Source organism: Ruditapes philippinarum, unplaced genomic scaffold (genome assembly GCF_026571515.1).
Source record: "Ruditapes philippinarum isolate M1 unplaced genomic scaffold, ASM2657151v2 ctg9_1_1_1_1, whole genome shotgun sequence".
Lineage (NCBI taxonomy): Eukaryota > Metazoa > Mollusca > Bivalvia > Venerida > Veneridae > Ruditapes > Ruditapes philippinarum.
The window spans coordinates 379,519-403,973 of NW_026865571.1; the positions used below are offsets into that span (position 1 = coordinate 379,519).

Consider the following 24,455-nt stretch of genomic DNA (forward strand, 5'->3'; position numbering starts at 1 on the left):
CGCTGGTTTGTTTTTAGCAGAGAATGACCTGTGCATGTACAAAGAGGGTACCGTTTCAGCAGATTTCGCAAAGAGGGTACCGATATGGATATGCACCGTGATACTAGTATAATAATAGGTATGTCTGAATTTTTGTGATGAAATACACCAAATTATATTAGCTTATGATAGATTCATTGTATAAAATCATTACATGGGGGAATGTTTACTTCAAATTCATGAACATTACAAGTGTGCTGTCCCAGTATCAATAAATCTATACTACAACCAAACCTACTAGTTGCATCCCACACAGTTGTTAAAATACTAGTTCATCATGTGACATGAGGCAATACTTGGGTAAGTACACCCAAGTGACTAAGATAGTCATGACCTAAGTAGTGTTTCATACATTTGAAAAAGTTGATTCATGCATTACGAAATTCCTATACCTCTTCCTTGTGCAAAGTGATTCATACTGAAACAAACCCAAGTGGTTGACGTCATTTCCTTTGTAAAAGTATCTTTAAAGTAGATATATTGATAAAAAATATATATGTAATCATAATCAATATAGATTTGTTTTGAAGTGTAAATCTACATTAAATCTGCTTGCTTAGCCTGTTGTATCATAACTGAAGAGTTGGGCCACTGATCCTGGAGTTGAGATGCAGATATAAAGGTCACTCGTTTCAATTTGTCATACTGAATTTTACAGAAAAAAGATACACATATGGTCTTTCTATTTGATACTGACAAAAATACTAATTTCAAAGCTCTTCTACTTATTAATACATGACTTAAAAGTGATAAAGCACATGCTCTGTAAGCCTTCACAGGTTTGATACTAATCAAAATGATTATATTACCTTCTAAATTCGTAATGGATTTGCCTTGTTTTACAGGATTTCAATAACAAAATACAACTGTCTTGCCCTGGCTAAGCTACCCCTGCTTCCCATATTCACCCTGGTGATATTGTCAGTAGGATATTAATAAGAAGTTTCATTTTGATACATTATATTGACTTTAGATATGCTTTGAATAAATTGACACCTCCAATACTTGTTTGAGATATGAACTGGACAAACAGTAAGCATGGAAAATTACTAAGGGCAATAACTAAAAATTAATGTATAAAAAGTTATGGTTCCTGGGCACTAGGCTTCTCCTCAATGAGATCTATCCAGTTAGAAAGTTTTGAATTGATATACCTCTAATAGTGTTTAGGTTTTGCTCAAAACAAACAGAAGGATCACCAGATAGACAAGCTGGTTCCTGTATACCCAAATCGCATGTTCTTTGTGTAGGGTGGGGGTATAAAAATTGCTACCGACAGTTAAGAGGCTGATCTTAAAGCACAGGTGTGCCAGCTTGTTCTGGCTCTATGCAGCACAGGTGTGCAGAATAGCCCTGGCTCTATACTGCTGGCAATACAGCACAGGTGTGCAGCTATACTGGTGACAATGCAGCAAAGGTGTGGAGGCTAGCCCTGGATCTATACTTAAGGCAATACAGCACAGGCATGCATGCTAGCCCTGGATCTACACTGGTGGCAAACAGCACAGTTGTGCAGGCATGCCCTTTCTCTATACTGCTAACAATGCAGCACAGATGTGCAGGTGGCCCTGCTCTATACTGGTGGCATTACTGCACAAGTGTGCAGGCTGGCCCTGACTCTATACTGGTGACAATACAGCACAGGTGTGCAGAATGACCCTGGCTTTATAGTGGTGACAATACAGCACATGTGTGCAGGCTGGCCCTGACTCTATACTGTTGACAATACAGCACAGGTGTGCAGGCTGGCCTTGTTCTATACTGGTGGCAATACAGCACAAGTGTGCAGGCTGACCCAGGCTTTATACTGGTGGCAATACAGCACAAGTGTGCAGGCTGGCCCTGGCTTTATACTGGTGGCAATACAGCACAGGTGTGCAGGCTGGCCCTGGCTCTATACTGGTGACAATACAGCACAGGACTACAGGCTGACCCTGACTTTATACTGGTGACAATACAGCACAGGTGTGCAGGTTGGCCCTGGTTTTAAAGTGGTGACAATACAGCACAGGTTTTGCAGGCTGGCCCTGACTTTATACTGGTGACAATACAGCACAAGTGTGCCGGTTGGCCCTGGCTTTAAAGTGGTGACAATACAGCATAGGTATGCAGACTGGCCCTGGCCTTATACTGGTGACAATACAGCACAGGTGTGCAGGCTGGCCCTGACTTTATACTGGTGACAATACAGCACATGTGTGCAGGCTGGCCCTGACTTTATACTGGTGACAATGTGTACAGCACAGGTGTGCAGATTGGCCCTGGCTTTAAAGTGGTGACAATACAGCACAGGTATGCAAGCTGGCCCTGGCTCTATAGTGGTGTCAATACAGCAGAAGTGTGCACTCTATACTAGTGGCAGAGACTTATCACTTTTACAGGCGAAATTGATACTGTTTCCTCTTTGTTGCTTGGCACATGGCATTTAATTATGTGATAGTTCTAGTGTTTTTGGTTTTTTTTGGGTTTGCATCGCATATGGCGACTTTCCAGCTTTACTGGTGTAACTATACATGTATAGTGTGGTGTCCTAGTGGAACAGCAGTATCTGGCAGTGATATGTTATTTTTTTTTCTTTGTTCTTCTTGAAATGGGAAATTTTAGCCTTTGTGGCAATAATAAAATTGGGAAAAATTAACAAAACTGTGACAGCATTCTTTTTTTCTCATATGATAATATAAATTCATGGTAATTCTATAGCAATTGTTGTTTTAATTGAAAAAAGTGATATTCCTTACAACATTGGTAGGTTCATTCAGTCTTCACATTTTTTTTCTTCAAAATTTTGTCAGTTTGAAGCCTAAATTTTATGGAAAAAAATCACTGAAATTAAAGCATAAAATGCCATTATTCAAATAGTTATTGTAGGTTCCTAACCTTATATTCTGTATTAGAGGTTAATTTTTTAAACTATCCAGCCGGTGGCCCGGTGGCATAAAACTGTCTAATTTCTGAGCCCTGATATGTCAGTGGCAGTATAAAATGACAGGGTGATCTGTCAATTTTTTAGACATTATCTCGCATTATTCAATGCCACAGATCTAGACAGTTGGAAAGTGTGCTCATTTTACAATATGCCGACACGGTCAACCTATATTAATCAACAAAGTACAATCAAAGGAAATCCTACAATAAAGTGCCAGAATTTAGAAACTTGATTGGAATAAAACTGTAGGAAATGAGCAGGAAATGATTAAAAATTAATTCATATGTTCAATATGATATAGAGTTTCTACATTTCACTGCTGCTATGCATATTGACATTTCTACAAGTGGAAAAATCAACAATTGTCAATTAAAGCAATCAATAAACCGTCTCCAGTCTAATGGAAATTACACCATAGAATATACATGTATATAATTATGTATATATATCAGATTATCATTCAGAATAAAGGAAATATGTGATGGGCTCATTTTTATGTGCAAATACCCTTTACACATATACTATACCATTATGACTTTCGAGTTGGTGACAAAGGAAGAAATGATTTTTGATATGACACAATTTCAATACAAATAATAGAAAATAACACTTTCTTTGATTTATAAACAAACATCCGCGTCAGTTAACCATTTTTGGTTAAGTTTTCGTATATGGTCATTAAATTCAATACCAACAGAGCTGCATGTATCATTTGGAAACTCAATGTGGATGCACCATGTACATATCTGGTCAAGGTTAATGAAACCTCCATGTGTAAATACCTGTCATACACCTGGATGTTTCACTGTTGCCTTTTAAAAAATCATTTTTGTTTGTGTTTTTGTTAAATTGTCAACAACATCAAATTTGATATGTGGAAGCATCTCCACAAGTTCTGCTTTGAGCCAAAGGTCAAGGTGTCTTTTTATTCAAATTATCTCTGTACATAGTAAATGTATAGTTTACTATTGTTTCTCCTCAGACAGCTCTTGTTATACTTGTGTATTGTGTAATTGCCAATACATTTAATACTGGGAGAACAATGAAACTTGCTAATAATGCACACACCTTGATATTTTGTCACATTTTTATTGGAAATGAGCTGAGTTATGGCCCTAGTTTTAGCAAAAATTAGCACTTTGTCTGTATCCCTGAAACATGCCTCAAGTTTTATGTGATATACCTTCAGTGGTTGTCACGATGCATGCACAACATTCACTAGAAATTTGTTAATGTGGAAAGGGGTAAAACAATAATTTAATCAAAATCCATCTGAGGCTTCATACAGTCCAGAACAGACACCTACCATCAGATCAAATAAGCTGCATCACGACAAAACCAACATATTGGGTTTGCGACCAGCATGGATCCAGACCAGCCTGCGCATCTGCGCAGTCTGATCAGGATCCATGCTGTTCGCCATCAGTTTCTCTACCTGTAAAAGAGTTGGTAAGCGAACAGCATAGTTCCTATAAGACTGCGCATAAGCTCAGGCTGGTCTGGGTCCATGCTGGTCGCAAACCCATTATGTTGGTTTTGTCGAGACGCGGCTCAAATATAGTGTGTAAGGTTTCAATTTCCCATGTAGTCCTAACCACTATATTCATATAGTTTTTAACTTTTTTTAAAAATATCTGGTACTATCACAGGGGGTCGAACGTATAGCGGTGCGATACTCCTTTAAGCGAGGTGATTTCATGCGATACGCCCTAATGGCGGATTCACCCGTGTAAACACACGTCAGAGTGAGTGTTTTTTTATTAAGTATTTCATAAAGCTTCGATTACAATTGCATATTTTGTATTGAGGATGTGAAGATAGGACCGACACACATTTCATCAAAATTACAGAGGCCTAAATTCATAATTAAACAAGGAACATCGCAATGCGATGCAACCAGGTTTTCAGCAAAATATTTCACAGAAGCTTCGTCATGCAGGGCATTTGTTTTAAAGTGAACACCCGCCCGCCCACCCAAAATCACAAAAACCGGGATGATATGCACAAGGACTCTTGATGAGAAAGCTTCTGTGAAAGTTTGTCAAAATAGTTTGTAGGAAGAGGTTTGCAAATAAGAATTTGTTCACTTTATATTCATATATTATGGAACAAAAACAATATATTTCTATATAAGGGAAAAAAAATAAATGGCAATAATTAGGTCAAACATTATCAAATCTCATAACCCTGACAACATGCAGCAAGAGTTGATGACAAAGCTTCTGCGAGAGTTTTGTCAAAATCCCTAGAGAATTGTAGGAGTTGCGCACAGAATTGCGCAGAGAAGAAGTGTTCACTATATATATTCTGTATAAGGAAAAAAAACAAAGGGCCATAATTAGGTAAAAAATTATCTAATCACAAAACCCCGACAATATGTGCTATGGCACTTGATGACAAAGCTTCTGTGAAAGTTTGGTCAAAATCCGTTGAGAAATGTAGGAGAAGTTGCGCACTGTAGAAATTGTTTCACTATTATATTCTGTATAAGGCAAAAAATACACAAAGGGCCATAATTCGGTAAAAATATTATCCAATCACAAAAACCCCGACAATATGTGCCAGGCACTTATAACAAGCTTCTAAGAAAGTTTGGTCAAAATCCGTTTGAGAAATGTAGGAGGAGTTGCGCACAGAAGAAATTGTTCACTATAATATTCTCTATAATGAAAAAAACAAAGGGCCATAATTAGGTCCAATATATACCAATTGCAAAACCCTGACAATATGTGTCAGGGCACTTGATGACAAAGCTTCTGAGAAAGTTTGGTCAAATTTCCGTTGAGAAATGTAGGAGGAGTTGCACACAGAAGAAATTGTTCACTATATATTCTATATAAGGAAAAAAAAAACAAAGGGCCATAATTAGGTCAAATATTATCTAATCGCAAAACCCGACAATATGTGCCAGGGGCACTTGATGACAAAGCTTCTGTGAAAGTTTGGTCAAAAATCCGTTGAGAAATGTAGGAGGAGTTGCGCACAGAAGAAATTGTTTACGCCCGCCCGCCCGTCCGCCCATCCGCCCGCCGACATACCTCAATCTAATAACCAGTTTTTTCCTTCGGAAAACCTGGTTAAAAAGTTATTGAAGGTAAACTGACGGCAGCTAATTTTGGATCGGTGAATAAAATCGCTTAATGCAAGCTTATGTTAATATAGTTAATTTCTTTTTCTTCTTTAATCTATAAGAGTAATCATAATTGAGTTGCATAGCAAGTACCTTTGTGCTCCAATATACATAGACGCTTACTGGTCAAAATATTTAAGTGTACGCTGGTTTTTGGCGCGATAAAATAACTGTACGCTGTTGAAGGTTCGATATTTTTCATTATCACATCTGTTGTACATGTTTTCATATGATTATACTAAGATATCTACCATATATGTGCCCATTTCCGGAATTCTGAAATCTTCTTCTTTCCGTAAAGACTTACTTGAAATAAAAGTTTTGTATAATCATCTATATAAGTGTTTGAACTTAATTTGAATAATTAATAACTATCCTGTGATATTTAAGAGTTGGAAAAATGTAACCTTTACTCTAAGATCTTAGATAAAAAGTAGGAATTTGACCAAAATATGTAAGAATGAATTTAAGAAGCCATGCAGTTAAGAAATCGTGTACCGGTATAAAGTAACTCACTTTCAAAGCAGAACGTTTCAGAAAAATAGCAGTTAATATGTGATATAAGGGCTGTTTTACTTCATGTGGTTCTAAGATCTTTTGTACATGCTGCTGTCAAACTGATATTTTTTTCATATCATAAATAGAATTGAACATTTCAGACAACCTATAAAATACAGTGAAAGTACATTTCGCTGCTGTTCTAGAGCTAGAGACTGAGAACCAGGTGGTAAAAATCATTAGGTGGTAAAATTCTTTTCTAAAATGTTGCTTAGAACATGCTTTTTTTGTAGTGCACATAATTGTGGCCTGTCTGTCAGGAAAAAACACAAAACTACAATTTCAAACTTCAGTCAGTCATTGGACATCAAACAGCTCAGTGTCTTTTTTAGAAACAGCTGATGCTCACATGTGAAAATACACAGTAGTAAATGTTGCAGAGCACTTAAAACATTACAACTTGATTAACAAACAAAGCTACTGCCAGATAAGGTAAAGTACCACAAGTACAAATTTCCCGAACAGATACTGTAATCTATAATACTTTTATTTACATAAAAAACACTTGCCCAGATTTTATATTGTTAAAAAGTACTGTTGGCCTGTAACAGTACAAATCTCTTAGTCACATGGTACACTTGCTTTAACAGTAAGAGTAACTCCCAGTGGAAATGAATATTTACAAAAAAAGTGAGAGGTAATGCTATACATTAAATGTTGCAGAGAAAGCCTAGTTTTAAAGTAAAACTACTTGCAGATATGTTAAATCACTAAAAGTATGAATGCTTTCATAAGCAAATACACAAAGCTGTTTGGTATACACTGGTTATGGAGTAGTATAGTTATATATTCAAAGCGACAGAGCTAATGGCAAACATCAGAATAACTGAAATACAATGATGTGCTCTGTATATAATATATAACATCCAATCAATAGAGGAAATCAAACCAGTATTTTTTCATAAATTTCAAGTTCCATTGCAAAGAAAACAAAACAAAAAAACACAAAAAAAACCACAAAAAAACAATTTATTACATGTAGTTCTCAAGGTATTGAATGAACATAAGAATGGGTGGGAGCGTTTTTCGACCAGTGCATGTAATACAATAGTTGATCTATTTCTGATATGTTGCTTTTTTAATTAAAGTTTTTTTTCAGACAACATAAATATGTAATTTATAATAGAAAAACATACAGTTATTTTTTTCTGACAACATAAATATGTAATTAATAATAGAAAAACATATTATTAAATTGATAAAACCTTTACTGAATAAATGGAAGAAACAAAACGAATATTATCTCGTGACTATTGATTATTTGATAGAATTTTAAATTTCTGTGCAATAACTTATCTCTTTTTAATGATTAACCTTTGTGAGAAAAGAATATTTAAATTAACTATATCATAGTATAATACATTAATTGAAACTGTTGTTTTAATTGACACTGTGATTTACATATGATTAACATACAAACTCAAAACTTGATAGTTCATCAATATTGAATAAGAATGTACTGTAATACAGAAAAACATACCAACATTTGTACGTACAGTTGGTTTATCGGACCAAATATTAGGCGTATAGTAAGAAAACTGGAAATAGTTTATATATGTTCGGATAGATATTGAAAACTTCTCTTGTATATCGTTTTGTTTTCAAAAATAAACATGTTGGGACTTAAACTAATCGAATATCTCGTTTTAAAACGACTGATACATTACTCGTTTGCATGTGCATATCAGGTTGACGATTGAATTTGCAGCAACAAATACCTCAATAACTTCCTCAAATTTAAAAAAATTAGTATTTTATTTTGACAATCATGCACAATTATAAGTTCTGATCAGCATGCACAATGCTATTCTTCAAAAAATTACAGTAGACAACAAATATTTGGAAAAAAATATGCTCATACCCACTTTCGTTTTCGCTCCCGTCCGCCATTAGGGCGTATCGCATGAATTCACCTCGCTTAAAGGAGTATCGCACCGCTATACGTTCGACCCCCTGTATCAAATTCTGGCAAATACAGATATTTTCTTCACCAAAGGTTATGGTATTTGTTACTGTACTACTAAAATGGTAATATAAAATAAATAACATAAAACTGGTTATTAATATATTTATTTAATGGCACAATTAAGTGAAAGTTTCTATACAGGTTACAACATAAAACAAACTCAGTATTTATTTCTCTTCTCTTGAATTCCTGTTTGTTCAGCTTGTTCTAGATTACATTTGGATTAGTAAAAAAAGTTTATCAATATCAGCATGCTTAAACTAAGCAGACAACAAAGATAAGTCTGGTTACACTATAAACATGTACCTGTATGAAGAATGGACTCTTCTCTACTGGTGGCATAAAACTGCCATAACCCCTAATACATGTATCCACTTATCCCTTAATCTGCTGAATTTACATTATGGATTTACCTGGATTTGAAATTGGAACAGTCCATTCAAAGTTTAAGATGTTTTGTTATCAAAATACAAATATTGAGCTTAGCTGGCAATAAAGAAATTGGTTAGACAGCATATGGATGTGCAAGCAGGCCCGGCTCTTTATCATGGCAAAGGCTAACACTTTTTGGTTCCAGCAGGTTAGGGACTCATGGTACAGAGGAAACAAACCTTGTCAAACAGGTACAAATCAAACAAAATCTAAAAGATAAATTTTGAAAATATACAGTAATGCAGAATCTATATGAAAAAACGCGGAGTAATGTAATGAAACTGCTGTATCTGTGATGTTTAAACAATTGATAGAACAATATACAATAATGATTCTATAAAAAGAATAATTGAAGGTTGTGTACAACAGAATAACAACAGTAATTATATGCAACAATAATAAATTACTAACATGCAGGTTATTTACATCGTAATATATCTCCTCTAGGCAACCAGGATCAACTTTATCATTAAAATTTGAAAAAAAAAATATTAAAGAATTGTTTAAAAAAGAATTGTTCAAAAAAATTCGAACAGGTTAAACAAATCTATTTGTTAATAATCATGCTAGGTAATAAAAAAACTGTTAAATCAAAAGGTGACTTCTTTATTTAACGAATTAGTTTAGAGTAAAATATCCCTTCATTATTTTAAATACAAGATGGCACCTGTCAGAGGTCCAGTTTCAAGGTCTTCTTTCCAGCTGAACAGACGAAGGAGAACCTTTCTGACCTACTCAGTTTCGCTTCCCTCTACAAATAGGAATGTTTAGATATCACGTTGACCTTGACATTTAGACAAAGTGTAATTTATGTATATATAAATAGTTGTACAAATTACAGCCAAGTGAATTATACAAGCAATAACAATGTGTATACTGGAGAGACATGTACATTGCTGATAACTGAAATAAACATATACAGTGTGACATTCAAACTACAACTAAAGCACTATTTACATGTATTATTCATACAAAAACATTTATATTGATTCTCATAAGAATTGTGAAATTAACAGATCAAAAGTCGAAAAAATCGATCTTCTTAATAGAGCATAATTTCGAAGATTTCGAAAAGTAGAACCCTTAAATGAGACAATTGTGAAATTTTTTAAACATCAACCAAATTCTTTGCGAGTACTACTTTCTGAAAGCAGCAACCCTAGTTGTAAAATTTATCCTATTGTAATGTACGCTACTACCAGTTTATTAATTAAAACATTCCGAATTTCATAAGAAATATTAAACATATCCACTTCAGAGAACTTTATTTTTGCCATGTATTCATTACATTTATAAAATAACAAAATATTTCACTATGAAACGCTTGAAATATTTTTTTCTTGAGCTTGCAAAGTTATCGCAATAAAACGCAATTCTACAAAAGTACGTTTATTTAAAATGCGGAATTTTTGATGATTGATTTCAATTGTATGATTCCATTTATTTGTTCTTATGTTTTGTTCAAACCTTACTTCAATAATGATAACGTGACGAAAAACAACTTTGCAAACAAAATACATGACTAACATTTTGTGTTAGAGTCTTTTTGACAGAACATCAATTGTCTCGGACATTACGTAATCCAGTAAAAATATTCGTTGTGGGTAATAGTAATAGCTATTATTTTTATCATTTTATTATACAATCATTTTTTAAAGTTTAAACTTAATATTATTAAGTGTGTTCATTTAAGCTTGAGTTAATAGCATGGGTAAATAATATTGTACAAATGAATTAAATTACGAGTATAACTATGTATCCGGCATACTAAAGAAGTTATATACCTGTCCTTATATTAATATCAATGTCATAAAACATATATACTGAGATTGTGGGCATATATGCAGCGTACAGAATAACAATACATATATTACAATTCATGCCTTTGATATTATTAAGGCTACATCAAATTTTAAAATTTGAACAGAACATTTCAAAAAGGGCATCTTACTAGCCAATATTGAGATAAAATGTATTTTAATTGTTAATTATTATGTGCTTCCTACGTAGTTTAAAATATTTCAATTACAAAGAGCCAACATTGTCTTTTCCTCTTCTACACTTGTAAGTGCAACTTATTTCTAATACAGATTTCACCATACATGACTGTAGAGATGAAGAAAACTTTCAAGATCTGCGTGTAATGTTCGATACTAATATTGTAATGTTTGATACATCATTGTTATATGTTGTAGACGATATCATGTGTATAATATTGTAGGTGATATATTTTAAACATGTCAGCAACTATGTTAATAGTATCTGATAATATTTTCAGTTATTATATGTGTGTTTATAATAGTAGTTTTTTTTTACTTACGCGGTGAAATGTTATTGGGGTTTGAAACTGATTTAGATGATAATCAACAATATTGCCTCATATATATTTACGCATTTAAATTACAAACACCTATTTACTTTATTTAAACAGTATATAATTATGGAATATTTTCTCAAAACAAAAGCAAAATCGCTGAAAACATTAACAAATGTATAGATTGCCATCTGAATAATTCAGTAATGTCCGATACGAAATGTAGTGAACATTACAATACCTATTATGAAAGGCATATCACTTATAATCTATATCTAAACAATTTCAGTAATAAAACCTTGCATACAGATTCTGGCTTTAGAAGAAAATAAATATTAAACGTATTATATCTTTGTTTCTGTAGTTACTAGAATCTGATATTCAGTTACTAGATTCTATAGCCTTACTTATACAAAATTAAGAAAATTTGATTATAACTGTAAAAATACAAAGGATGTATACATTTATGCTGCATCTATGATTAAGTATAACACAAAAATGACTAGTTTAAGTCCTGGTTAATTGAAAAATTAAGTATACTAAAGCCATGTTACATTTTTATTGTATTGAACATTACAGTCGCATACATTACAGACATGTGTGTATATAGATATATTATTTATTAAAAGATTCGTGGGCACAATTCTTTCAGATTTGGTTATTATAATCCCTCCAAATGTAAATCATTTATTAAAAATTCCTTAATTGGGAAATAGTACATAGAACGTACTAATTTTTAAGTAGTGAACATTACATGCTTAAGTCATCATCTCGCACAGGCTATCAAAGTAATAGACTTCTCGGTTAATCTTAGAATTTATCATAAGAAAGATAAGTCTGGCTATAGTAGCATAAGTATTTAATTGTAAATAAACATAATTATAAAACGACTTAGATTTACTAAGTTATTTTCAGTTATGTGCGGCACTTAATTTACAAGTCGCGTACATTACCGATGCCAGTAAATTTTGGGGACAGTTCTAAAACATTCTACATATGACAAAGATCAGTCTTTTCAAGTGGGTAAAGCTTCGAAAACAGATAAGAAGACATACATACTCCTGCACAAATTAATTTTTTGCCGAAATTGTATAGGTTTTTGGGGTTACACTAGCTCAAACACGAATAATCCAAAATGGGGACAGTCTCGAATATTACATTTCCAATAGCTTCCCTCATAAAATTTTGGTATCGAATGTGTTATCAATGAAGTCTATGGATCAAAAAATTTCCTTATATACTTTTTGCACGTTAGCTATCAAATAGCAAGTTTTTCTGAATCGATTATGTTCAGAGTGTGCAGCGACATCAATTTCACAATTCGCGTGAGAATAAGTGTTAATGATTTGCACGTAGCAAGGAAGCAAATATCAAGTACAGTCATTTTTATTCAAATACCAACAAACAGTAACATACTACATGTACTAAAATATGAAAAGTTACAATGGAGAAAAAATATAAAATGTATAAATGTTAACTTAAAACTTGAACAAACTACAAATGAAAGATAATGACTGACATTAATGCGACTTGTACAATTGAACATAGGAAATTACACTCATAAGGACTTTCTTATATGTATATTGGATTCTTACATATTTATATAAATGCAAGCAAATGTATATTGGTTGCTCAAGAGTATGTCTATAATCTACATAATCAAACTAAGTAAAATTAATTCTGTACAAACTTACTTTTTTTTCAAGGATAGAAAAAAAAACAAAAACCACACACAATTTTATCTCTTACACTTTCATGTCAAGAATTTTTTTTTTTTTTTTATAACTGTAGAGATTATCAGATATAAGTCATATCGAAACTGACTTCAGATACAATTACATGAAAATACAATGAAAACTAAATATTTAGTCAAAATGACAGTTTCTTTTTTAACAAAGAACAACAACTATAAAAACAGACTTGCAATATTATTTACAAAATTTCCTCTTACACAATGCCTGTATCAAATACAGGTGTGCTAATATACAAAATGCACCCTTGTTTCTTATCATAAAATCCTTCACAAATTCCTTGAAAACAGCACTACTGTTGTTCCACAACTGAAGAAATTTATTAAAAGATATAAAGGTATACCTAGAGAACAAAATTTAAAAATTCACTGATTAAGGTATTTTCAATAAGAAAATTCCACCGGTATGTTCATGTCAGATTAAGACATTAACTGGGTTCAAACAACCTGCAAGTGCACAAATAAATAAAGCAATGGGGGTATTCAGAGCTACATGTATTTTAGATTCAGGAGATAAATTTAATTACTGGTAACCAGATTAAAAACATTTTCGAAGGTGTGCAAACTTTTCTTTTGTGTTTTGAATAAAAGTCAAGAAAGTCTGCTTAAAGAGCCTGAATCAATTTTGCAGTAAATATTTGGTAACTTGGCAATTATTTTGATGGGGTCTTATAGAAACAGGTAGACAAAGACATTATGTTTATGCAACATTTACATGCATTGATCATTTTATTAGTATCTCACCCAGTTTTGCATCACAAATTCCTTCAACTTTGAATTTGGAATAGTCTACTGCAAATGTAAGGGATTTTAAGATCAAAATGGACTGTTCCAAACTGAAAGCGGGACATATCCATTACATAAATTCAGCAGGTTAAAGGTAAGAAAATCTCAGACAGTTTTTTAAGATTTACAGTGACATTTTATATGTACAAAGGTACATAACACTTATTTATGTCTACAATAACTAGTATTGCTGGCAACTGATGCTTTTTTTGCCAAAATAACTATACTAAATGACAAAATGGTATGTTTTACATAGTATAACTATCAAATATACATGTAACATCTACACACATGTAATAATTTATATCTTACCTGAATAATTTTCTTTTTATGATAATATATTGATTTATACATATACTGAATATTACACATATAATAAAACTTTATACTATGTTATGTGACATGTGTACAAACTAAGAAATCTTCTTATCATGGTTCATGCATACACAAGAATACAAACTATATAATTATGATGTTTAACCTGAAGTTAATACAAATTTTTAAATGTTATGATGAAACATGATTCAGAGTTTTACTACACAGTTATTATTTATGAATAAATATCGCTTACAAAAGTAAGGCATAATAAATAACCAATATTTCAAATTTAAATCAGTGATATATAAAAAAGAAATGTGAAATGTGCTCTCTTTTAAGCTTTTATCATTTCTTTGCTCCATTGAAAAAAGAGATTATGATTATGCTTACAAAGGTCAGATCTTTTTCCCCATTTATCAAAATGACTGTTTTGAAGTTTCTTAATCATCGGTTACAAATGAAACTTTGAAACAGTTACAAATGAAACTTTGAAACAGTTACAAATGAAACTTTGAAACAGTTACAAATGAAACCAGTTACAAATGAAACTTTAAAACAGTTACAAATGAAACTTTGAAACAGTTACAGATGAAACTTTAAAACAGTCATAAAACATCTGACACTTTATTCTTCACTGCTAAATAACATACATTGTACATTATGTGATATTTTAATACATGTATATATATTTCATGTAAAGTGCAACTAAATTATTCTAGTATGACCAGCAAATTTAATCAGTGTCATTGTTCATTGGATTTGGTACTAAATTGATTGTTTTTTGGGGTTTTTTTTTTAGTTTTGTTTTTTGTAAACTATTCAATCATTTTCAAGCATATTTGCAGTTAATTTAAGCACTTTTTATGCACTTTTCAAGGGAGTAATCAATTCAGTTAAGCACTTTTTTACATTTTCAAGCACTTGTTAAGAGACTCAAATCTAAGCACTTTTTAAGACTGTATGAACCTTGTTAAAGAAGGACTCAATGGTTCAGCAGTCAACCCTCATAATATATTGTAAAATCCCTTACTCAAAATGAATAAAGGAACTACTCAAATGAATAAAGAAATTATCAACAATAATTTTCCAGATGACAACTATTAACAACAGCTACTTCCACACTTTGTACACATTCATCATTATTAAAATAATAAATTTTCATGACTAGTATCTTTGCCTGGCAACCAAATCTCTATTGCCAAAACCCATTTTTTTTTAGATTTATTTCCTTATGTGAGATAGCATTTTTCCTTATGTGAGTTAGTATTTAACTCCTACGTTCATTTCTATTTTTTTTTAAAGTATCAAACAATTTAAATTGAAAAAGCTGATCAGTGTTCTTAACCGTTGACTTGCTGGACATATCCAGGATTTTTAGAATCTGTCCACATCAAAATTTGGGGATATCAAGATGAAAATCTGAAGTTGCTTGATATTGCTGTCTGGTCAGACAGATGTACAGGCTGGCCTGGCCATATAATGGGGGCAAGTGTTAGTCACTTTTCGGTTCCAGCAGGATGTGAGTTATGGACACTCTGATGCTGATACTGGTTTTATTTCAATTTTATTTTTATATCATTTTATCGCTGAAATATGAAATAAAACAAATTCTGCTATGATATGGTGTATTTCTATAACTTGAACACACCAGGGATTTTTATGTATTCGTACCTGCATGGACTGTGTTCACTGACTCACAGACACTTTTATACTGTTTAAATACCAACTGCTAAACCACCCATTCTTTATTATAGGGAATAAGTATGTATTATAGTTACATATTATACCTCTCATATAGCATGAACAGTCATAAAAGTTACATGCACACATTCGTCCTTTTTGCACAAGTCCTCTAGTCTTTAAATTCCAAACTTAAAAGAATCTTGTACAAATTTGTGATACTGCATTTCACCTTTGTGATAATTCACATGCAGAAAAACTTATACAGCATCCCCATCACCATCCACATCACCATTAGCTTCCACCATCTTTACACACTGGCATTTTTCTTTTTCATTTCCACATTTCACACATTTCGTATTTTCTTTGGAACAGAGAGAACGATATAAAATACAATTTTTGTTTAACTCACAGTTTCCATCTGAATTATCAATGCAAAAACAATTTTTCTTGCAGTATGGCACACAACAACATATTATTAACAGCAATACAACTAATACTAATGCAAAAATAGGTAATAAAATTGTAAGTAAACCTGGACTGTTTGACTCTGAAGGAGGATTGATCGTTCTACCATTTTCATCAGTGACTGGTGGTTTGTATGTTGTTGTCTCCGGTTTGACTGTAGGCCCGGGTTTGACTGTAGGCTCGGGTTTGACTGTAGGCTTGTATTTGATAATACATTCAGGCTTTATCAAATTTCCATCAAAACAATGAAATGTATCCGGCATTTTTTTCTCATATCCGTTCTTACAGCTCCATTCTAGTGTTTTATCATGCACCAAGTAGCCATTTACAACATTTTGCAAGGAAATTGTCTGCGAATCAGCCTCAACTTTACAGTGGCAATAGCAAGCCAAGTTTAAGTAATCCCATGCACCCTTGATACATTCAGCCTGAGCAGGTCCTGTTTTTGTCACTGGCACATCATCCCTACAGTTAATGAAAAGGTAAGGGCCAAAAGGATTTGCATCTCTTATGCATGAGGAGTTTCAAGCCTGGGTAAGGAGGGCATTTGCTTAACTCGCAGGTAGGTTTTGTGCCCCCCAAGTTCCATCTGCCCTACATTTTACATTTGGAGATCCTTTTATAAATATAGCCTTCATCACATGTTACTTCAGTAATGCTTCCATACCCATTTCTTATAATATAACTATTATCTTGAAATGTTTCACCAAACTGAATTGATCCAAATTCGCCACACATTTAATATTACATATGGTGGTTCTAGTGGCAGCCAATTCCCATTCAATTCGACAAAGCATTTTATTGCTAGATCCCACCATGTCATAACCTTCATTGCATTCAAACTGTATTGTTGTTGCCCACCTATAAGTGGGAACATTGACCACCTTCCCATTTTCTGGTGTTTCCACATGTGAACAAAAAATCTCCTCACACCTTAGGTTTCCATCTACCCATTGTGTACCAGAACACCGGTATTCACGACTTGTTCCAGCTGGGTTAAAACCAATGTCACAATCAAACCTGATGACAGTTCCATCTGCAAAAGGTCCACTTCCTGTTGCATTATTTTTCGTATTATCTATAGATGGTATACTGTTACAGTCTGCTCTGGCAGAAGAGATTTCTAAAATAAAGAAAAAATATTTGTATATACTGAGGTCATGATCCTTAAACCTTTAAATACTTTAATAAGTGTTAAAGTAGTACAGACAATACTTTGACTATATCTTACATGTAGCTACAACCGGGCATACAATTATTGATAAAACGACACCTAGAAGTACAAAGTAAGAAGCTTGCATTCTATAATACTGCTTAAACTTATCATTATACAACAAAATCCAATGGTTGATTATGACCAGTTCCACATTCATAGTAGGTCCAGTCAATTTTCAACCCTAGATTTTTTTCACAAGTCTCATTATACAATATGAAATAGAATTATAAATCACATGCCAACATTAAAGATCAAGACAAACTTCCACTAATAAAAATTCTACTTATTACAGTAATAGCTTTTTAAACAAGAACCTGTTGCACCGGGTGATGCTCCCGAAACCTCTTATAATTTCAGAGTTATGTCCTAGACAAAGTTCAAAGTGCAATAATTCCAAATGTAGGCAAGACAGGGTTACTGTTCTTTGCACTGCTCATCTACCCAATGAGATATATCTACCTACAAAGTTTCTTGTTCATATCTCTTAAAGTGTCAGAGTTATATCCCGGACAAATGTTCAAAAATGTAAATATGAACAAAGGGCAATAACTCCAAAATTAGGCAAGGCAGAGTTAGGACTCTTGATTTACAACTGCACATCATATACCCAAATGACATCTATCTATCTACAAAGTGTCTTTTCATATTTATTACACTTTCAGAACTATGTCCTGGACAATGTTCAAAGTGTTAAATGAACAAAGGGAAACTCTAAAAATAAGGCAAGGCAAAGTTATTATGGTTCTTTTGCATTGCACTTTCTACTCAATGAGATCTATCTACCTCCAAAGTTTCGTTTGATATCTAGTTACAGAGTTATGTTCCCGGACAAAGTTCAAAGTGTAAAAATAAACAAAGGGCAATAACTCCAAAATTAGGCATAACAGAGTTATGGTTCTATATGTTTGTACGAATGGACGGACAAAGTGGTGACTATATGCTCACCCTTTGGAAGCATAAAAATAAAGTGGAACCATTAAACTTCTTGAATAACTTTTGGTAAGATCTTCAAAAAGAAGCAAACTACCCTTAAGCAGTTTTATCAATTTTGGTGAACTGTTTCAGATAAGATGTCATTTAAAAGCAACTGTGAACAACAGTTGGATGGAAGTCAAAATGCCATCATTTTGACTAACATTTTATCCCACAACAACTTTTAGTTTTACAAGAGAACTTTAACCTAACAAGAACCACTGCTGGGACAGGGCAACGCTTGACTTTTTTACATTTCCTAAAAGCAAACAATTAAAATGATTTTACAAGTCTTGAAAAAGAAAACTAAAGAAAAAAATAGTTTTTCCCTTTTTTTAAATTTTAATTATGACAACAGGTAGATAGTCACACTTGTTGTTTTGTCAGAGTATGAATCATTTTCATAATGTTCCATGATCAATTTTATACCTGAAACTATGTATCTGTTACAAATTTCATAGCTTTTTATCAAAGGACAAGAAAGTACAATGTAGGTCACTTTGTCAAAATCTAGGTCAGTTGAGATCAAAGTTCAATTTTAAATATGAAACTGTTCATAGCTGTATATCAAGGACAAGAAAGTACATGGTCATTTTGTCAAATTATCTAGGTCAGCTGATATCAAAGTTCAATTTTACATCTAAAACTGTGCATATGGTCCAAATTTGACAGCTATACAGCAAAGGACAAGAAAGTAGGTCACTTCATCAAATTATCTAGGACAGCTGATATCAAAGTTCAATTTTACATCTAAAAATTGTGCACATGGTCTAAATTTCTTAGCTGTTCATCAAAAGACAAGAAGTAGGTCACATTCTCAAATTACATGTATCTAGGTCAGCTGATATCAAAGTTTAATTTTACATCTGAAACTATGCATTTGGTCCAATTTTCATAGCTGTATATCAAGGACAAAAAAGTAGGTCACTTTGTCAAATTATCTATTATTATTATTAACTGATATCAAAGTTCAATTTAACATTTAAAATCTGTGCACACACTCTAAAATACATAGCTGTACATCAAGAGACAATAAGTAGATCACTTTGTCAAATTATCTAGTTCAGCAATTAATCAACATCAAAGAAGAAAGAAAGAAGGTCACATGGTAAAATCTAGGTCAGCTGATATCAAAGTTCAATTCTACATCTGAAACTGTGCACATGGTCCAAATTTCATAGCTGTTTAACAAATAACAAATAAAATTGCATTTGTGAAAAAAATGCTATGCCACCACATAAATATAATAACAGAATATACAACTGAACTTTGCCATAATGCAGGTGTCTACACAATAAATTTGGGGTCAAGCTCGTATTTCAACATTTCAAATGAAAGACAATGTGCAGATGTGTCTAATGTTCAGATACAAAGTATTCATAAAAAATAAAAGTATAATTCTTACTTGATAACAATTTTGGTATTTACTATATTACATAGATGTATAACAGTATTAAACTTTGCAATACAGTTACAGTTATTTTTCTTAAATACTATCTTTTCAATTAAGCATTACCTATTTCTAAAAATATAAAAAAAAACATTCATGATTTTGAATCATGGTATGAATCATAATGTCCTTATAATGTGCTCAGATCATTTTATAAATATCCATCTCTCTTGCTGAAGGTCATGACCTTTTTAGGCTTTAGATAAACTCCCAGCTATTGAATCTTTTCTTAGAATAATTGCATAACAGGTACACATATATAAAAAAAAATCCAATATGTGTTGTTTCTACAATGTGTACATACATATAAGGACAACACATTACCCTTGCAGGGGCGGCAATCCTATTGTGACTTACTTGCCCATTTAATTAGAAGCATCTCTTAAGTTGTCCTATGATGTTTATATAGTAAATTCTTGAAAATATCTACTTGACCCTACAGGCTGTGGGACAACCTTGGCAATATGGACAATTGATTTTGCCACCCCTGCCTTGGGGCAGGGACAATATTGACCCCAGTGTTGTAATTTGAACAATCTTCGTAGAGGTCCATAAGACAATGCCTTGTGCAAAATATCTGTCTATACTCTAGGCTCTTTAGTTCTAAAGAACAAAGCTTTTTAAATGTTCTTATTTTTATTCCTTTGGGTTGCATTGGCAACCAGATTTTTGCATGGACTCAAATTCTTTGAACAACTTTAGAGGCCCTTCATCCAAGGATTAATCCTGGCGACACAGATTGTAGTTGCAAACAAGATTGCATTTGAGAAAAATGCTATGCCACTGCATGGTTCAAATTTCATAGCTGTGCATATGAATCCAAAAAGAACAACCACACGCGTACATTCAGTTTTTTTTTTTTGATAGCTGTGCATCAAAGGACAAGAAAGTAGGTCACATCATCAAAATCTAGGTCAAAGTTAAATTTTACAACTAAAACTGTGCACATGGTCAAAATTATTGCTGTACATCAAAGGACAAGAAAGTAGGTCACTGTCTCCTTGGGCAAGGCATAATTTTGACCCAAGGGTTTAATAACAATCTTGATACAGGTCCACCAAACAACATTTCAAGTCAAATATCTAAGCTATAGCTTTCTCCCATTCAGAAAACATTTGTTTTATTTTCTGTTTTTAATATGTGTACATAATGAGAATCACTGCCTCCGAACAGTGCCAATTTTTGACGTTTGAACAACTTTGGTAGAGGACCTATAGATGATATTTTATATCAAATATCAAAGCTCTATGCCTTGAACCTTCAGACAAAAATATATATTTTTTTCACTATATGTACATAATGAAAATCAATGACCCCCGGGGCGGAACCAATTTTGACCCCAGGGCTATAATTTGAACAATCTTGCTAGAGGTTCACTACACAATGTTTCATGCAAAATATCTTAACTCTATCCTTTGTAAATTTAGAGTAGATGATTTTTTAAGTTTTAACTATATACATATAAGATAAACCTATGGCTCCCAGGGGCGGGGCTAATTTTGACACAAGAGGCTAAATTTGAACAACTTTGGTAGAGTACCTTTAGATGATATTATTTAACAAATATTAAAGCTCTAAGCCTTGTACCTTCAGACAATAAGATTTTTTTATTTTTTACTATATGTATATATTGAAATCAATGACCCCCAGGGCGGGGGCAATTTTGACCCCTGGGCTATAACTTGAACAATCTTGCTAGAGGTTTACAATACAATGTTTCATGCAAGATATCTAACCCTTAGCATTTGTCAATTGCTAGAAGAATTTTTTAAAGTTTTGACTATATACATATAAGGAAAACCAATGACCCCTGGGGCGGGGCCGATTTTGACCCCAGGGCTATAATTTGAACAATCTGGTTAGAGGTCTACAAGACAATGCCTTATGCAAAATATCTAAGCTCTAGACCTTTTGGGTCTTTACAAGAAGGTGTTTTAAGTTTTTACTATATGTACATATAGCGAAAATCAATGACCCCGGGGCGGCGCCGATTTTGACCCAAGGGCTATAATTTGAACAATCTTGGTAAGGGTCTACCATGTGATGCCTTATGCAAAATATCTAAGCTCTAGGCCTTTTGGGTTTTTACAAGAAGGTATTTAAAGTTTTTACTATATGTACATAGTGAAAATCAATGACCCCCGGGGCGGGGCCAATTTTGACCCCAGGGCTATAATTTGAACAATCTTGTTAGAGGTCTACCAGACAATGCCTTATGCAAAATATCTAAGCTCTAGGCCTTTTGGGTCTTTACAAGAAGATTTTTTAAATTTATTCTTATAATTCCTTTTGGTTGCCATGGCAACCAGATTTCTGCATAGAATAAAATTCTTTGAACAACTTTGGAAGCCCTTCACCCAAGGAACAATCCTGCCAAGTTTGGTTGAAATTGGACCAGTAGTTTTTCACAAGAAGATTTTTTAAGTTCACTATATAATCTATATAACACACACACACACACACACACAAACACACACACAGGTGAATCGCTATATGCCACCGCATCGCAGATTGCGGTGGCATAAAAAAATGATTGAATTATAATCACTATAACAGTCTCTATTTAAGAAACAAGAATGTCGAACGACACATATACCCCCCCTTTCTAGCCATTGACTCACATAATTGGTAATTGTATTACAGAAACTTGCCAAAAATGGGTACATGGAAGTGTTCAATTATGGAAAAATCAACGGAAACCATTTTGACATTTAAGGTCCATGTGACATTGACCTTTGACCTAATGACCCCTAAATCAATAGAGGTCATCTACTACTTATGACCAATAACTAGGTGATTATGAAGACTTTGTGATGAATACTTTTCAAGATAATCAGCGGAAACCCTTTTGACATTTAAGGCCCCTGTGACTTTGACCTTTGACCTAGTGACCCCAAATTCAAAAGGGGTCATCTACTAGTGATGACCAATCACTATGTGAAATGGAAACCATTTTGACATTTTAAAGTCCCTGTGACCTTGACCTTTGACCTAGTGACCCCAAAATCAATAGGGGTCATCTACTAGTGATGACCAATCACTATGTGAAATATGAAGACTTTGTGATACATACTTTTCAAGATAATCAGCGGAAACAATTTTGACTTTTAAGGCCCCTGTGACCTTGACCATTGACCTAGTGACCCCAAAATCAATAGGGGTCATCTATTAGTTATGACCAATCACTGTGTGAACTATGAAGACTTTGTGATACACACTTTTCAAGATAATCAGCGGAAACCATTTTGACATTTAAGGTCCCTGTGACCTTGACCTTTGTCCTAGTGACCCCAAAATCAATAGGGGTCATCTACTAGTTATGACAAATCACTGTGTGAAATATGAAGACTTTGTGATAAATACTTTTCAAGATAATCAGCGGAAACCATTTTGACATTTTAAGGTCCCTGTGACCTTGACCTTTGACCTAGTGACCCCAAAATCAATAGGGGTCATCTAATAGTTATGACCAATCACTGTGTGAAATATGAAGACTTTGTGATAAATACTTTTCAAGATAATCAGCGGAAACCCTTATGACATTTAAGGCCCCTGTGACCTTGACCTTTGACCTAGTGACCCCAAAATCAATAGGGGTCATATACTAGTTATGACCAATCACTGTGTGAAATATGAAGACTTTGTGATAAATACTTTTCAAGATAATCAGCGGAAACCATTTTGACATTTAAAGCTCCTATGACCTTGACCTTTGACCTAGTGACCCCAAAATCAATAGGGGTCATCTACTAGTTATGACCAATCACTGTGTGAAATATGAAGACTTTGTGATAAATACTTTTCAAGATAATCAGCGGAAACCATGTGGTCTACCGACGGACAGACCGACGGACCGACAGACCGACAGACAGACCGACATTAGCAAAACAATATACCCCCTCTTCTTCGAAGGGGGGCATAATAATACATCCCAAACTGTGATTTTATTGCTCAATAAAATCACTGTTTGGAGTTCGGTTGTTAGGAATTATATCACGAGGGCGTGGCCCGAGTGATATAATGATGCACATCCGAAAGAAAAAACAATGATTTTATCAAGCAATAAAATCACCAATTTGGATATATTATTTCGATTATAACACAACATCAACAAAAAAATGCTGCTGCACCTGATTTTTAAGCTAAATTGCGCCTGATTTGTTTCTGTATTTATTGTCAGCGCGTCACATTTTTAGTGGTTATGTCACGTGTATAATGATACGTCGCATGTTTAAATATACAACGTCAAACAGTGATTTTATAGCATATTTTAACACGACCAGCATTTTTCCCTACTGAACATAGAAGAACCAAAAGTGTGTGTTATTATGTTATAAAATCACTGTTGGACGTTCTATATATAGACATGTGACGTAATCATTATACATGTGACGTAACCACTAAAAATGTGACGCGCTGACAATAAGTACGGAAACAAATCAGGCGGAAT

The 24,455-nt window shown here is 33.4% G+C and overlaps 1 protein-coding gene and 2 long non-coding RNA genes across 3 annotated transcripts in view; 1 reads left to right on the forward strand and 2 right to left on the reverse strand.

The window, feature by feature from the left end:
• The window catches only part of LOC132729579 (sushi, von Willebrand factor type A, EGF and pentraxin domain-containing protein 1-like), a 71,048-nt gene that overhangs the window by 41,772 nt on the left and 4,821 nt on the right, over window positions 1-24,455 (reverse strand). The window lies entirely within an intron of this gene.
• Window positions 8,708-16,466, reverse strand: LOC132729581 (uncharacterized). Its single transcript, XR_009625640.1, has 2 exons — window positions 15,129-16,466; window positions 8,708-15,087 (listed from the first exon to the last, which is right to left on the reverse strand). It is a non-coding gene; the product is annotated as an uncharacterized LOC132729581 (long non-coding RNA).
• LOC132729580 (uncharacterized) overlaps window positions 16,456-24,455 on the forward strand; it is a 35,449-nt gene continuing 27,449 nt past the window's right edge. The window contains exon 1 of the long non-coding RNA XR_009625639.1: window positions 16,456-16,533. This is a non-coding gene — a long non-coding RNA (uncharacterized LOC132729580). The remainder of the gene's footprint in view (window positions 16,534-24,455) is intronic.